Source organism: Mobula hypostoma, chromosome 5 (genome assembly GCF_963921235.1).
Source record: "Mobula hypostoma chromosome 5, sMobHyp1.1, whole genome shotgun sequence".
NCBI lineage: Eukaryota > Metazoa > Chordata > Chondrichthyes > Myliobatiformes > Myliobatidae > Mobula > Mobula hypostoma.
Genome location: NC_086101.1, coordinates 7,942,565 through 7,959,151, shown reverse-complemented (window position 1 = coordinate 7,959,151; position 16,587 = coordinate 7,942,565). Strand labels below are relative to the sequence as shown.

Below are 16,587 nucleotides of genomic sequence, written 5' to 3'. Positions count from 1 at the left end.
TAACAGCCAGTGGTATATCAAAGAGTCCTTGGCTGTCATAGACAGTATTTTGAAAATATTCTCCCTGTGATCTCATTAACTCTCTCCAGAATCTACTACAGACACGCACAAGGAACAATACACGGTTTCCAATTAACCCCCATATCCATGTCATATTTCAGGTAGTTATTACACTACAACAATCAGGTTCGTGAACCAGCGTGGACAGCTGTTCACAACAAAACTGAACTGACTCCACAATCTGGAGTCTCATTTTAAAAGACTCTACATCTCATGTTCTCTGTGTTATTTATATTTTCATTGCTATTATTTTCATGATTTGACTTCTTTTACACATTGGCTGTTTGCCCGTCTTTGTTTAAGCATAGTTTTTTTCACAAAGTCCATTGTACATTTTTGTCCTGAATGAAAATGAATCTCAAGACACTACATGGTGACATGCAATAAATGTACTTTGATGATATATTTAAACCTCGCAGTTCTCCCTGCAGTACCGGTTTCGGGCAGCAGGTGGCAATCCTGCACCGTGAATCTCCGCCATCCCTTTGCCTCTGCAGACGTTGGTTGATACGCTGAGTTCACCCAGCAGTCTTTGTCTAGTCCACACCCCGTCTCCTTACCAGGGAGGGGGCTCACAGACTGAGGGGATCACAAGGTACAGAAGTCTGGGAACACGGTGTGGAGGAAACAGTCACCAACTGACACAGATATGATAGACAGCTGGAGTCTCTTTATCCTCAGTGTGGGAATGTCAATTACTATAGGGAGTAAATATACGGTGAGAGGAGAAGGTTTAAAGGAGATTGATGTGGCAAGTTTGTTTTACACAGAGAATGGTCGGTGCCTGTAACGTGCTGTTAGGGAAGGTGGTGGAAGCAGATAAAACAAGAACATTTCAGTGCATTTAGACAGACACATGAACAGACAGGGAATGGAGGGTTGTTGGCCATGGACGGCAGATGGGATGAGATTGAATTGGCACAATGTTCAGCACAGTCTTGTGGGCCGAATGGCCTGTTCCTATGTTGTATTGTTCAATGTTCTATGTTCAGCAGTTGTGGACGCAGAAGTGAACAACAACAACTTGTATTTTGGTACAGTCGCTGTGTAAATGCAGTAAAGTGTCCCGGGCGCTTACACAGACGTGTTTCTCACTGGATACAAAAACAATGAATAGAACAAACTCTGCATACTGTTACATGCATTGGAGACAGTGGAGTGAATACAGTCAACACGGGGTACAGAGGATGCTCTACACAGAGTGCGTTGGTTACCGCTCCCCTGTGTAATCCAACAGACTGGATAACAAAAAAATAGACACAAAGATCGATCTGTGTTTCAAGAAAATGAGAAACAGGAGCAGGAGTGGCCATTCGGCTCCCTGCTCCTGCTCTGCCCTTCACTCAGAGCATGGCTGATCATTGACCTCAGTTTCCTGCACCATCCCATCATCGCTGTTCCCCTTAAATCCAGAAATATTTTGTAGAGAATCCCAAATATTCACCGCACACTGGGTGAGAAATTTTTCCTCATCTCAGTCCTGCTGAAGCGACCTCTGATTGTGAGTCTGTGACCCCTGGTTCCACACCCCATCCAGGGGAAACATCATTCCTGCCTCTACCCTGTCAATACCCAGTGAGACTGTGTCTGTGCCAATGAGACCACCTCTTATTCTTCTAATTATGAGACAGTCTCAGTCAGTCTAATCTCCCTGAGGACACTATGTGAAGGGTAAAGCTTTAAAGTAAGATCGTCAAAGTTGAACCAGGATGATCAAGGAATGTTTTTGAACACAATGAGTGGTATCTTCCTGGAATGCGCGGCCGGGATGGGGAGTGGTGGAAGCAGATACAATCGTGATGTTAAACAGACATTTAAACAGGGAAATTAACAGACAGGGAATGGAGGATATAGATCAATTGCAGACAAATGTGATGACATTATGGTCAGCATAGACAGCGTGGGCAGAATGGCCTGTTCCTGTACTGTACTGTACTGTACTGTTCTGTGTTCAGTGTTTGAAATATCACAAGCAGGGACCCAGCAATTTCTTCCCTGGATTCCCACCATGACAGAGGATACGCCGGGTCAGACCCTGGGATTTATTCAGCTTGATGTGTTTAAGCCTGCCAGCCTCCTTTGTAATGTCGGTATGTTTCAGGAGATTCGTATTCCCTTCCCTGAATTTCCCAGCTTCCATCACCTTCTCCACAGTAAATACAGATGAGAAGTATTTATTTCAGACCTCACCCATCTGCTGTGTCTCCACACATAGATGACCACATTGATCCTTCAAGGGACATATTCCCTCACCAGTTACCCTACTGTTTTCCACAGACTCATAGAATCTATTTGGAATCACCTTTATCTGACCTGCTAAAGCTATCTCATGTCCCCTTTTGCTCTCCTGATTTTCTCTCTTCAGTGTTCTCCACACCCCTTCTACTCCTCAAGGACCCCGGCTGGTTTCACCTGAATTATGACTCCATCCGAACCAGAGCCTCAATAACCCTCGTCAGCCAGGGTTCCCTCATCCCTCCAGTCTCGCCATTCACTCTGACAAGGACAGGCTGATCCTGAACCTTTACAAACTCAGTTTTAAAGCCGCTCACTTGCCAGGTGTCTGTTTACTTGGGACCACCCTCCTGTTCTACACCTCTATTCATTCCCCGACCCCTTCTATCCTCCCTCAGTTCAGTCTGTTCACTGCTCTGAACATCAGAAATAGCAGCAAGAGGAGGCTGTTCAGCCCCTCACACCTGCTGTCCCATTGAATAAGATCAAAACCACCTCACTGTGCTACAGATGCAAAGGACGTGACAGAAGTGGAGGTCAGAGAGGAGGGGGAGTTGTGATGTTGATTAGGGAGAACATCACCACAGCGCTTAGAGAGATCCTTGTGGGGAACGGCCAGTGAGAGTACATTGGTAGCAGTCAGAAATATGGAGATGGTCATTTTGCTGGGATTGTACTATCGGATCCCAAATGTCAGTGAGAATCAGAAGAGCCCCTGTATAGGGAGAATGCAGATAACTGTTGCAATACCAGGGTTGTAATAGTCAGAGATTTTAGCTGCCATAATGTTGACTGGGACAGACATAGTGTTGAGGGATTTGACAGGGTAAAATTTGTGAGTATGGACTGGAATGATTTTAAAAGCAAAGTGTAGATGCCCAACTAGAGAAAGTGGTCCAACTTGACCTCCTCGCAGGAAATGGGTCTGGGCAAGTGCTTAACGTGACATTTGCGGGGGGGGGAGGGGGGGCACGTTGGGACAGATGATCATCATTCTGTTAAACATAAAATAGTTATGGAAATAGCTGTGGACTCGTCCTGAACTGGAGCAAGGTGAATGTTGATGGGATCAGACAGGAACGTGATGGTTGTTTGGTCGAGGCTGTCCACAGGTCAAGGCACACAAAGCTGCAGAAAGTTGTAAACTCAGCCAGCTCCATCATACTTTACTGAAATCCACACACACTACATCCACTGCTCTACCATCATCAATGTGTTTTGTTACATCTTCAAAGATCTCAGTCAGGCTCGTAAAGCAAGACCTGCCCTTGACAAAACCATGACTATCCCTCATCAGTTTATGCCTCTCCAAATGCTCATAAATCCTGCCTTATCTGTATTTACTGTGGAGAAGGTGACGGATGCCGGGGAATTCAGGGTGGGGAATAATAATGTCCTGAAACATGCTGACATTACAAAGGAGTCTGATCAGCTTAAACACATAAAGTGGAATAAACCTGGGATCTGACCCAATGTTCCATGTCACATGGTGGGGATCCAGGGAAGAAATTGCGGTGTCCCTGCCTGTGATATTTCGAACACTGAACATGGAACAGTACAGCACAGGAACAGGCCATTCATCCCAACGTGTACTGTCCTTCTAATTTTGAGACTGGCCCTGTCAGTGTCATCTCTCTGAGGACACCACGTGAAGGGTAAAGTTTCAAAGTGGAATCGGGATGTTCAAGGAATGTTTCCTGACACAATGAGTGGTTTGTTCCTGGAATGACGGCCGGGATAGGGAGCTGTGGAAACAGACACAATCGTGACGTTTAAGAGATTCAAAGCTTCATTTTATTATCAAAGTTTACAACTCTGAAATTCTTCAATTCAAACAGGCGTTTAAACAGGGAAATGAACAGGCAGGGAATGGAGGGTATGGAGTGTTGTAGAACAGAAATACCCAGGGGAACAAGTACATAGTTCCTGAGAGTAGAGACACAGGCAGACAATGTTGTGAAGGAGGTGTATGGTTTCTGGACTTCGTCGATCGGGGCATTAAGTACATGAGGTGATTTGTCAGGTTACAGCTGTACAAGACATTGGTGAGACATATCCTTGGGCATGGCAAACAAAGTCTGTCAAATATTTGGGCATCATATAACCATATAACAATTACAGCACGGAAGCAGGCTATCTCGCTGCTTCTAGTCCGTGCCGAACTCTTACTCTTACCTATTCCTACCGACCTGCACTCAGCCCATAACCCTCCATTCCTTTTCTGTCCATATATCTATCCAATTTAACTTTAAACTACAACATCCAACCTGCCTCAACCACTTCTGCTGGAAACTCGTTCCACACAGCTACCACTCTCTGAGTAAAGAAGTTCCCCTTCATGTTACCCCTAAACTTTTGCCCTTTAACTCTCAACTCATGTCCTCTTGTTTCAACCTCCCCCACTCTCAATGGAAAAAAGCCTATCCGCGTCAACTCTATATACCCCCCTCATAATTTTAAATACCTCTATAAAGTCCCCCCGTTAACCTTCTACGCACCAAAGAATAAAGACCCAACTTGTTCAACCTTTCTCTGTAACTTAGGAGATGAAACCCAGGTAACATTCTAGTAAATCTATTCTGCACTCTCTCAATTTTGTTGACATCTTTCCTACAATTCGGTGACCGGAACTGTACACAACACTCCAAATTTGCCCTTACTAATGCCTTGTACAAATTCAACATTACATCCCGACTCCTATACTCAATGCTCTGATTTATACATGCCAGCATACCAAAAGCTTTTTTCACCACCCTGTCCACATGAGATTCCACCTTCAGGCAACAAGATGGAACCTAATTCCTTTCCTTGCTCTCAGTTCAAGGATTGAGTCTATTAAAATTAATATACTGCCCAGACGGCTATATCTCTTTCAGACCCTACCAATAGAGATTAAGCAAAATCAATTCCATCAATGCAACAAGATGCTATCAAGGTATATATGGCAAGGTAAAAGGCCTAGGATTCTGCTCAAAACTTTGCAATTAGCCAAGGGAAATGGGGGATGGGGCCTACCTTCTCTTAGAGATTACTATTTTGCAGCACAATTGGGAGCTGTGATATGCTGGTGCAATCCATCATATGACGCTCAATGGAAAAACATTGAGGAGAGGATACTTTCCATCCCCACACAGGCAATTTTGGCTGATAACAACCTACAAAGTTACATAAATACTATTGATAACCCATGGGTGAAATGGACTCTTAAAATATGGAAAACTATTGTAAAAGAATATAAACTAGAGAAAGACATTGCAATGGTGTGCATATGACTCGGATTTTACACCGAACAGAGTGGTTGCCAGATTTAAGGACAGGACAGCTAAAGGAATAACAACAATATGCAATATAATGAAAGAAGGAACACTGTTCAGTTTTGAAATGCTCAAAGAGAAACACTTATTAGAAAAACAAGGCTTTTGTCGATATTTACAGATGGGACAGTATGTTAATAGGACACTTAAAAATGTAACCAAGGCAAGTACATATTTGATAGAGCTATTTAGAAAAGCATATAATTCAGACAACGGTAGTAGAATAATTTCCAGCGTGTATAAGGGTTTGTCAAATCTTAAAACACATTCGACTTCATACATTAAAACAAAATAGGAGACGGAAGGAGGGATTATAATATCTGAGGAAGACTGGACAATAATATGGAGGTATCAATGGAAGTGTACCAGTTCACAGAAATGGAGGGAGTTCGGGTGGAACAACTTGATAAGATATTTAATAAACCCTCTCAGAAATCCCATTATGACAGTAACCTCCCTGTTTGCTGGAGAAATCGTGGAAATCAAAATGCAAACTATTATCATATTTTCTGAGAATACCCCGTTATCAAAGACTAATGGAGTGGGATTCACAATGCCCTGCAAGACATCTTTCCTTTTCATTATTTAATCTTTTTATTAATTATTATTGAAAATTGACAACAATAAAAAAATAAAAATAATCAAGTCAATGTATCAATTTGTATAATAAGAGTCAAACTATTAACCAAGCTAAACAGTATATCAATAATAATAATTTAAAAAAATACAAAATGCTAAAGCTATTGTTTTTTGGGAAAAGAAAGAAGAAAAAAAGAAACCCTACTAACTAACAAAAAAAAAGCTAACAAACAAAAAAACACACATTTGGAACACAAACCCGGAGCTATAAAGGCTTCCATAAAAATTGACATCAATCCGCCAACCAAATCCATTTACCCAAGAATCAGAATGGAACCACCTTAATGAACTCAAATCAAATGATAGTAGCAGGCAAAAGAGCCCCACCTTTTCTCAAGGTCCAATCTAGGATCAAAAGTTCGACTTCTGATTTTTTTCCAAACTGAGACATAACATCACCTGAGAGAACCATCGTATCAAAATGGGAGCAGAGGCATCTTTCCATTTTAATAAAATAGCCCTTCTAGCCAATAGTGTAACAAATGCAATTACATATTGGTCTGATATAGAAATACCATGAATATGTTGAGGAATTATACCAAACAAACTGTCAATTTATTAGGTTGTAAATTAATTTTAAAACTTTAGAAATTGCAGAAAAAATAGATTTCCAAAACTGTTTCAGTACAGAACACAGTAAAAACATATGTGTCAATCTAGCTATCTCAGTTTTACATCTATCACACTGACTATTAACATTAGGAAAAATTTTAGACAGTCTCTCCTTTGTCAAATGATAACGATGTACAATTTTAAATTGAATCAAAGAATGACTGGCGCAAATCGAAGAAGAGTTAACCAACTTCAGAATTCACAACCAATCCTCTGTCATCAAGGTCCTGTTAAACTCTCTTTCTCAATCTTGCTTAATCTTAAATAGAGGATAATTATCTTGTTGTAATAGTAAATTATAAATTTTCCCAATAAAGCATTTCACTAAAGGGTTAATTTTTTAAATAGTGTCTAACAGGTCAGAATCTTGTATATATGGAAAATTATTTAAATATTCTTGTAAAAAATGTCTGACCTGAAGATATTGCAAAAAGTGTGAGTATGAGAGAGAGTATTTTGCTACTAATTTCTCAAAGGACATCAATCGGCCTTCTTGAAACAAATCCATAAAGGTATAAATTCGTTTATTCCTTCACAGAGAAAAGGTAGGATCACTAAGTGAAGGTTTAAACAAATAGTTTCGATAAATTAAACTAAGAAGTTTAATTTTTTTAAGATTAAAAAACTTACGAAACTGGTAGCAAATTCGTAATGACTGTTTAATCATCGGTTTAATATTTAAAATAGAAATTTTGGTTAGTTGTACAGGTAAAGAAGCTCCTAATAACGAACTTAAGTAAAATTGTTTCACAGCTTTCAATTCCAAGTCAACCCATGGTGGACGTTCATTTTTATCGGTCCAATATAACCAAGAACACGCATAGCGTATATTAACCGCCCAAAAATACATTCTTAAATTAGGCAAAGCAAGACCTCCATCCTTTTTTAATTTTTGTAAATGACTTTTTCCAATTCTTGGTCTTTTATTATTCCAAACAAAAGATGAAATAATAGAGTCAACCTGATCAAAAAAACTTCTTAGTTAAAAAATTGGAATATTTTAAAATACATATAAAAATTTTGGTAGGATCGTCATTTTAACTGCATGAATTCGACCAACTAACGAAAGTGTAAGAGGATTCTATTTAAAAAATTAATTGCTTCATAAAATCCACTAAGGGAACTAAATTAGCTCTATAAAGATCTCCATGATTTTTAGTGATGATAATACCTAAATATATTTTAAAAATCCGTAACTTTAAAAGGAAAATCATCATATATAAAAGCAGAACCATTTAAAGGAAATAATTCACTTTTATGCGGGCTTAATTTATATCCTGAAAACTTTCCAAATTCATTTAATAATTTCAATAAACTAGGAATAAATTCTTCAGGATTCGAAATATAAACTAAGAGATCATCAGCATAAAGGGAAATCTTAATCATAAGTTGGAACAATTTGATTCATACCGGGAAAAATGCTTTAACTACATAACACCTCATTGGCCTGATTTTATTCTCACAAGTCAATGAATATGTTGTAAAAAAAATGGATCACTCCCTGCTTTGTACATAGTTTTCTTCTTTTGATTGTTCTTTCTTTCCTCTCCTTTCTATAAGTGTATACTTCAGATAAATATTATTTGGAGATATGTGACAAATATGACTATATGATATATATGTACAGTATCTGAAAGACATCTTATGGAAATTTTTGTTTGATGATGAACTTCAACAAAAAATAAATCACAAAAAAAAAGACATTGGTGAGAGCACACTCAGAGTACTGGGTGCAGTTCTGGTCACCGAGCTGTAGAAAGGATGACATTCAGCTGGAATGTGTGCAGACAAGATTCACAGGAATGTTACCGGGGCTAAAGGGCTTCAGGAGAATCTGGATCGACCTGGACTGTTTTCCCTGAAGCAAAGGAGACTGAGGGTTGACATTATTGTGCTTTATGAAATCCTGCAGGACAGTGATGAGGTCGATGGACACAGTCTTTCCCCAGGGGAGGGGAGTCTAAAACTAGAGGATATAGATTCAAGCTCAGAGGGTAAAGATCAGCAGTGGACCCGAGTGGCAAATTTTCCACACAGTTGGTGGTCGGTAAGTGGGATGAGCTGCCAGAGGAAATGGTAAAGGCCGATAGAACTGAAACACTTTTAAGACATTTAGACAAGTTCTTGATTGAAAATGTTCAGAGGAAGTCTGGCCAAATGCTGTCAAATGGGAGGTGCTGAGAAAGCCCCCTTGGTTGTCAGGGACATGTTACGCTGAAGGGCCGGTGTGCGCGCTGTCTACCTCCATCAGTCTAATTAGGAAGAGTGGGACCTCACATCAGAGCAGGGCTGTACAGGGGTGAAGTCAGGAAGTTTTCCTGTGTCCGTATTTGAGTAATCCCAGTGTATCCGACACCTCACAATCTTCTGCTGCATCAAGATCCCCCATTTCAGTGTTAAAGATATTCGCCTGACAATTCAAATAATTGATATTTAATCTCCTTTTCACCTTCCTGCTTTACACCTCTATTTATTCCCCAGACCCTTCTATCCTCCCTCTGGTCAGTCTGTACACTGTTCTGAAGAACATTAGAAACAGAAGCAAGGAGGCCATTCAGCCCCTCACACCTGCTCTCCCATTAGACATGATCAATACCACTTCCCTGTACTAATGCTATTTCTACTGATTCACTTTGTATCCAAAACTCCATCCACGTCTCTCTTCAACATAGTTGCTGTGTAAATGTGCAGAGCCCTGTTAGATTATGAGCTGGGTAAATACGTTTATTCACCTCTGCATGGTCGTCCCCTCACTGTGCCTCCTCATCCTGACACTCCCGTTACCAGAAACATCATCCCTGCATCTACCTGGGGAGCCTGGAGCAAGTCTCAGACTCTCTCTCTCTCAGTCTCCGCCACACACAAATACACACAGGGGCTTCACCATTTACATTTCTCCATTGCGTCAATGACCAACACAGTCTGCCCGAGGATTGTGCTGGGATCAGCCTGCATGTGTTGCCACACTTCCGGCTCCAAAATATCATGTCCACGTCATTCTAACCTTCACTGTCCCTCTCCGGGTAGTTCCAACCCGAGCATCGATTTCTCTAATGGTCCACTCCCCTCTCCGAGCACATTCCTTCTTCTTCATCCCCCTTCCGGAGGAAATTACACTGCACTCCCATTTCTTCTGGAATCAGATGCTGGAAGAACTATAACAAAACAGAAATTGCTTGAAACCCGCAACAGAGCAGGCAGTGTTTGAATCAATTCCAGGAGAGGTCACCGATGTGGAACGTGAAGCCTGTTCCTCTCTCCACAGATCCTGACCAACCTGCTGTGTTTTTCCTGCATTTCCTGAGTGTGTACTGGGTCCATTTTGGATGCTGTTGAGGGGGTGACCGCAACAGAGGATGACCACAGCGATCGGGTCTCTGGCACTGAGCCTGGTTCTGTGGTGCAGAAGGGAAAAAAGATGAGTAATTCTGTTGTCATAGGATATTACATTGTGAGGGAACAGACGGAAGGTTCTTTCAGCCTGATAGAGATACCTGCATGGTGTGTTGCCTCCCAGGTGCCAGCGTACGGGATGTCTCGGATCGGGTGCAGAGTATTCTGAAGGGAGAGGGTGACCAGCCAGAAGGCTTTGAACACGTTGGTACCAATGACACTGGTAGGAAAAGGGAAGAGGTCCTGAAGAGAGTGTTCAGGGAGTGGGTAGGGAGCTGAGAAGCAGGACCTCCAGGGTAGTAATCTCAGGATTGCTGCCTGTGCCAAGTGCTAACGAGCACAAGAATAGCATGAACAGGCATATCAATGCACGGCTGAGAGACTGGTGTAGCGGGGCAGGGTTTCGGGATCCTGGATCACTGGGGGAGGAACGACCTGTACGAAAAGGACGGGTTACACCTGAAAATCCTCCCTGACTAACCGACTGCAAATTTTTGAGGAAATTACAAGCAGGGTAGACAAAGGAGATGCAATATATGTGGTGTACTTGGATTTTCAGAAGGCCTTCGACAAGGTGCCGCACATGAGGCTGCTTAGCAAGATAAGAGCCCATGGAATTACATGGAAGTTACTAGCATGGGTGGAGCATTGGCAGATTGGCAGAAAACAGAGAGTGGGAATAAAGGAATACTATTCTGCCTGCCTGTCCGTTACCAGTGGAGTTCCACAGGTGTCGAGGTTGCGACCACTGCTTTTTACGATGTATATCAATGATTCGGAATATGGGATTAATGGATTTGTGGCTAAATTTGCCGATGATACAAAGACAGGTGGAGAAGCAGGTAGTGTTGTGGAAACAGAGAGCCTGCAGAGAGACTTAGATATTTAGGAGAAGTGTCACGAACATAGGTAGGAAGGGATTGAACAAGGGGTGATAAAACCGTGTTGGGTATGCAGAAATGAGTTCGGTGGGGCAGGAGCAAGCTGAGACAACAGGTCGGCCAGGACAGGCAGGTTTGTGGATCCTCCAGTAACTTTGATGTGTGTTGCTTGAAATTCCGGTATCTGCAGATTTCCTCGTGTTTGCGTTTTTAAAAGAAAAATTAGGTCGATCGTTTTCTGTAACACAGGAGAATTGTGGGCCCCGAGGAACTGGCCTGAGTTGAGACCTGGGACAGAGAAATGATGACAGGGAAGGTGTAGAAGGATACGGGCCAAATGCAGCTAAGTGGACTGGGAGGTGATCTGACAGAAATATACAGGGTTATGAGGGGTGTAGATTGAGCAGAGGAGAAGGGGAGTGATGAGACAGGAGTCTGAAGTAACTGTGGACTGAGGATTGGTGAAAGATGGCAGGCAGATTGTTCCAGGTAGAGGAAGGGTGGAGAGTGTGGACTGTGGAGTTGGGAGACTCTGGGAAGTGAATGACAGGTGAAGACCAACACAATGAAAATTTTGATCGCCAGTAGCAGAGAGGTTGCGGGGAAGGTTGGGAGATGGGGAGGTGGGAGGCGGAAGTGGGAGGGTGAAAAACAGAAGCACAAAGGCCGACCTGTGCTGGAATCTTATCAGTAAAGGAGGGTCCACTCTATCCGCCCAAAGGGGAACTTCCCAGTGGCCAAACATTTTAATTCCCATTCCAAAATGTCTGTCCACGGCCGCCTCTTGCGCCAAGATGAGGCCATCCTCAAGATGGAGGAGCAACACCTTATATTCTGCCTGGGTAACCTCTGACCTGATGACATGAATACTGATTTCCTCTTCAGGTAAAATTTTTCTCATCACCTCCTCTCTTCTTCTATTCCCCACTCTAGCTTTTAATCTCTTCTCACCTCCCTATCACTACTCCCTTGGTCCCCTCCTCCTTCCCTTTCTCTTATGCTCCACTCTCCTCTCCAATCAGATTCCTTCTTCTCCAGCCCTTTAGCTTTCCCACCCCCCTGGCTTCACCTGTCAATTTCTAACTAGCCTCTCTCCCCTCTCCCCACCTTTTTATTCTGGCATCTCCCCCCTTCAATTTCAGTCCTGAAGAAGGATCACAGCCCAGAACATCAGCTGTTTATTCATTACAATAGATGCTGTCTGACCCGCTGAGTTCCTCCAGCATTTTGTGTGTGTTGATTTGGTTTCCAATATCCGCAGACTTTTTCCTGTTTATGATCATGGGATCCATGAGGGGAGAGATTAATGGCAGATGGAATCGGAACCAGATGGGGAGGGGTGGAAAGCCTGTGGTGAACTGCGTGTGTAGATGGAAACAGAAGGTGAAGGGGATGAATATGGGTGATAAGGGTCCCTTTGTCTCCTTTCCCACAAACACACTCCCCACAGCCCCTCATTAGGACAGAGGATGAATTTGCAGAGACTCTGGCAGATATATTAGCTTCACATTTCACCACAGCTGAGCTGCTGGAAGACTGGAGGGTGACTGAGGTGGTGCCTTAAGAAGGGCTGGAAGGTCAAACCAGGGAACTCCAGGGAAGCCCAAAACTAGAGGGCAGAGATTGAGGGTGAGAAGGGAACGTTTTTCAAGGGATCTGCAGGGCAGCTTTCTCACTGTGAGGGAAGTGGGTACATGTGGAATTTGCTGCCACAGGAAGCTGTATAAACAGGTATAATTAAAATATTATAAAATCAATTTAGACAAGTACAACGATAGGCAATGGTTAGACGGATATGGGACAAACACACGGAAATGTGTCTGTGTCTCTGAAGATGTGTCCCACTCTGATGGTGCATTCATACATTTGTCATTGTGGTTGTCTGTGTGTTAGTTGTGGTAGATATCAGTGAGTGTGTATACACATTGAAGGTGAGTGTGCACATTGAACTACTTGGATGTTACAGAGTGTCTTCTCATACCCAATGTGTGTTGACACTGTGTGACACGTGTGTGATTTGTCCAAATAGAAACCTTTCACTTTGTCTGAAGAAAATAGTTTCCAGGTTATTGAGGGGACTAACAATGTGCAATGCTGAGGCTCTGACTACAATCTGCTAAACCTTCTTGTGAATGTGTGTGAGGGAGATTTGCCAGACCAGTTATGCTGTGTTCACCAGTGTTAATGTTGGTTGGTGTGTCCGGGCTCAGTCTTCAATGTGGTGGTTTGATTACAACAGTGAGACTCGCGGGTCCAGCAGGGGGCAGAGCTGAGTCAATCAGACTGCGGTCACGGACAGGTCAGACGGTGAACGGCACGAAGGACTGGTGTATTTTTCTGACAATCCCTGTCACCACAGTGATACCAGATTTTTATCCCCTTTAATGTCATTAATGGAATATTCATTCCAGAGCTGCCATGTGAGGATTCAAACTCGTGCATTGGCTTTTTTGTCCAGTGCAAATGGGATCAGGATGCAATGATTCACCTAACAGACCAGTCAATTCGTTGTAATTTGCCCCTGGTTTGGTGTGTTCAAGGGTCTGACATCTCCAGCTGACCATGTGGCAGTGATGTGTCCCAGCAGGTGGGGTTGGTGCCGGAATGGATCTTATGTTTTACCTCGCTTAATGCCGTCAAACGCTTCTCCCAATGCAATGTCGAACAAATAGGGGTGATAGAATTTTTCAACCAGTAGGGCACCATCTGTCACTGACAATGTTTGGCCTTCATCACCAATCCTGTAAATATTATACATGTAGTTACAAACTGAACATCAGTGATATTTGAACTCTTTTACAAATCCATCCAGAGTTTCAGTCAAGACCATGTCCTACCTCCTTTTCCAACAAGCTTCCTCCTGAAATAAATAAAACACAGATCTCAATTGGCTGAGACTGACCGTCGGCGTCCGGATGGCAGGAATCTGAGCCAAGTTATTACAAACTGCTAAAAATTCCTACTTAACTCACTCCCACTGAAACGAATGGAGAATGAGCGAGAGAAAACCACGGGAGTAAGTACAAGGAATGTGTATGAAATTTATACCATAACTGAGAGGATGCAACTTACAGGAGAGACTGGACAGGTTGTGTATTTTTATCTGGATATGATGTCAGGGAGGATCAGTTGGAGGAATTTAACATCCCGAATGGATTTGATGGGTTGGAAGTGGAGAAAATATTTCTCCTTGTGCAAGACCAAAAGTCAAAGATAAAGGTCAGTTGGTTGTTAATAAATGCCACAAGAAATGTGGTGAAAAAAATATCAGAAACACACTCACAGTCTGTAAATGTAACTGGGTGTTGCACTGAGTATCGGGGATATTATACGTGGGAATCACAGTAACGATCACCAGCTCAGTGCTCTGATCGGAGTAACTCATTCCCGAGAAGGTTGCAGACTACCCTGTGATGTACAGATGTTGTGGGAAGCCGGTATGGGAAAATGACAATCCTGACCAGTCAGGATGCCAACATGGTGAAAATCAGTTTCCAACTACAGTACTTGCGGATAAAATGCATCATTTTGGGACTGGACACTTTTACAGAAACAAACTGAAATCTCTCACCATGAGAAATGTGATAGTTTCTTGTTGATCCATCTGTTCCTGTAACTTTGAGATTTTCTCCTGGATAGAATTTAAGTTCTCTTGAACTTCTCGAAGATTTTTTTCCATTGGATTAAGAATCTTACCCTCTTCTTCCCTGAGATCTCGGAGTGCGCGCTGCTCTTTCTCAGTGAGAACCCGACGCAGTTCAGCAAAATGGGATGTGATCTGGGACTGAAGGCTGTGTGACTGTTCCTGTCAAATAAACGGAGAGGATAGTTTACTATTTGAGGCTATTTTTTGTATTTCCTTCTGACATGGAAGGTAACCATTCAGCCCATTAACCTCTCTGCTGGTTCTCAGAACAGTTCCCTCCATCACATTCCCCCATGTCTCCCTGAAACATATACTCCGTCTCTGACCCACTAACTCCGACCTGATTCACAGACCACTCAACTTCACAAGATTAATTGCGAACTTCACGCAGACAGCTCCAGGGGTCAGGATCGACCCCAGGTTACTGGAGCTGCGGTACTCTGCTGTTCTGCATTAAAGGGAACAAAACTACACAGCGAATTTGTAAATTCTGCTCTGGAAGCCTCACCCGAACTCCAGAAATCTTCTCTTTCTGTTGTTGCTCCATCTCCTCGAAGTCTGATTTCTTTTTTGTGAGGGAGTCTAAGGAAGATTTAACCCGATCCTGGGAATCAGAGAGGTAAGAAATTAGACCAAAATATGCAACTAAGTAAATAGCTGATCAAAACCTGGTTAGTTTTACCTTGCAGATTTCAACGGCTTCGTTAACCGGCATGAAGTTGTGAGACTTGTGCTCCCGCGCATCTCTGCAGATCAGGCAGATCAGTGTCTCGTCCGTCTCACAAAACAGTTTCAGTTCTTCCCCATGTTTCTCGCAGTGAAGTTTACTTTCTTTCTCTTTCGGGTTCAGGTTTAGTTTTCGAGCTTTCTCAGACAGATTTGCTAAGGCCCGATTGACCCTGAGGGTGCGGTCTGCAAACTCCTCTCTACATTCTGGGCAGGAGTTTCTCTCCTCCCTTTCCCAACACCGTGTGATACAGGAGCGGCAGAAGTTGTGTCCACACTGTAGTGACACCGGATCGGTGAAGAAATCCAGGCAGATGGGACAGATTGCCTCCTCGGTTAAACTCTCGATCTCTCCTTTCGAAGCCATGTTAACTCTCAGTACTCCCTGGTTCAGGATCCTTTCACTTTCGCTGCAGTCTCGGGAATGAATGTTCCTTTTCAGTGAGCAGGAATCGTGTTCATTTCCACAGCAGGGATCAGAAACACATCAAACAAGTCTAACATAGATAAAGCCGGAGAGAAGAGCTTGGTTCAGTCTACGGCAGAACTGAAGGGGCAAGTCCTGTAAAGAGAGACACAGGGGACAGTAAATGCAGAAATCTAGAAGGAAAAGTGAGCTGCTGGAGGAACTAAGCAGGTCGACAGCATTTGTGGAGAAAAAGGGACATAAGATATTCCAGGTTGAGACATTCCAGATGAAGGTTCTCGAACCGAATTGTCGATTGTCCGTTTCTCTCCACAGATGCGGCCTGACCCTTGGTTTTCCTCCAAAAGCTCGTTTTGTTTAGCTCGAGGACTGAAGGTAGTCAGGCTGGGGTGTGAAAACAGTGATTAATGTAAATTTAGAGCAACTATTAAATCAGTTAATGGTATGGAACACGGGGTGTGGAGAGAATCTGCTGTGAGGAGACTGATACTGTGGCGATGACAACGATGTGGCTGCAGGAATCACCACAGGACTGGACATTGTACGTCACAGTGTGGAAAACATTCAACTCCTGATTTCCGTTTCCCTTCTTGACTTCACCACATAAGGCCTGGCTCCAAAGGTCCGGTCTCGCTTGTTCTGAACAGGACCCAC

General features: G+C 43.0%; 1 pseudogene; it reads right to left on the bottom strand.

The window, feature by feature from the left end:
• Positions 1 to 15,873, bottom strand: part of LOC134346093 (nuclear factor 7, brain-like) — a 29,902-nt pseudogene extending 14,029 nt beyond the window's left edge.
• Between the last annotated feature and the right edge of the window lie 714 nt (positions 15,874 to 16,587).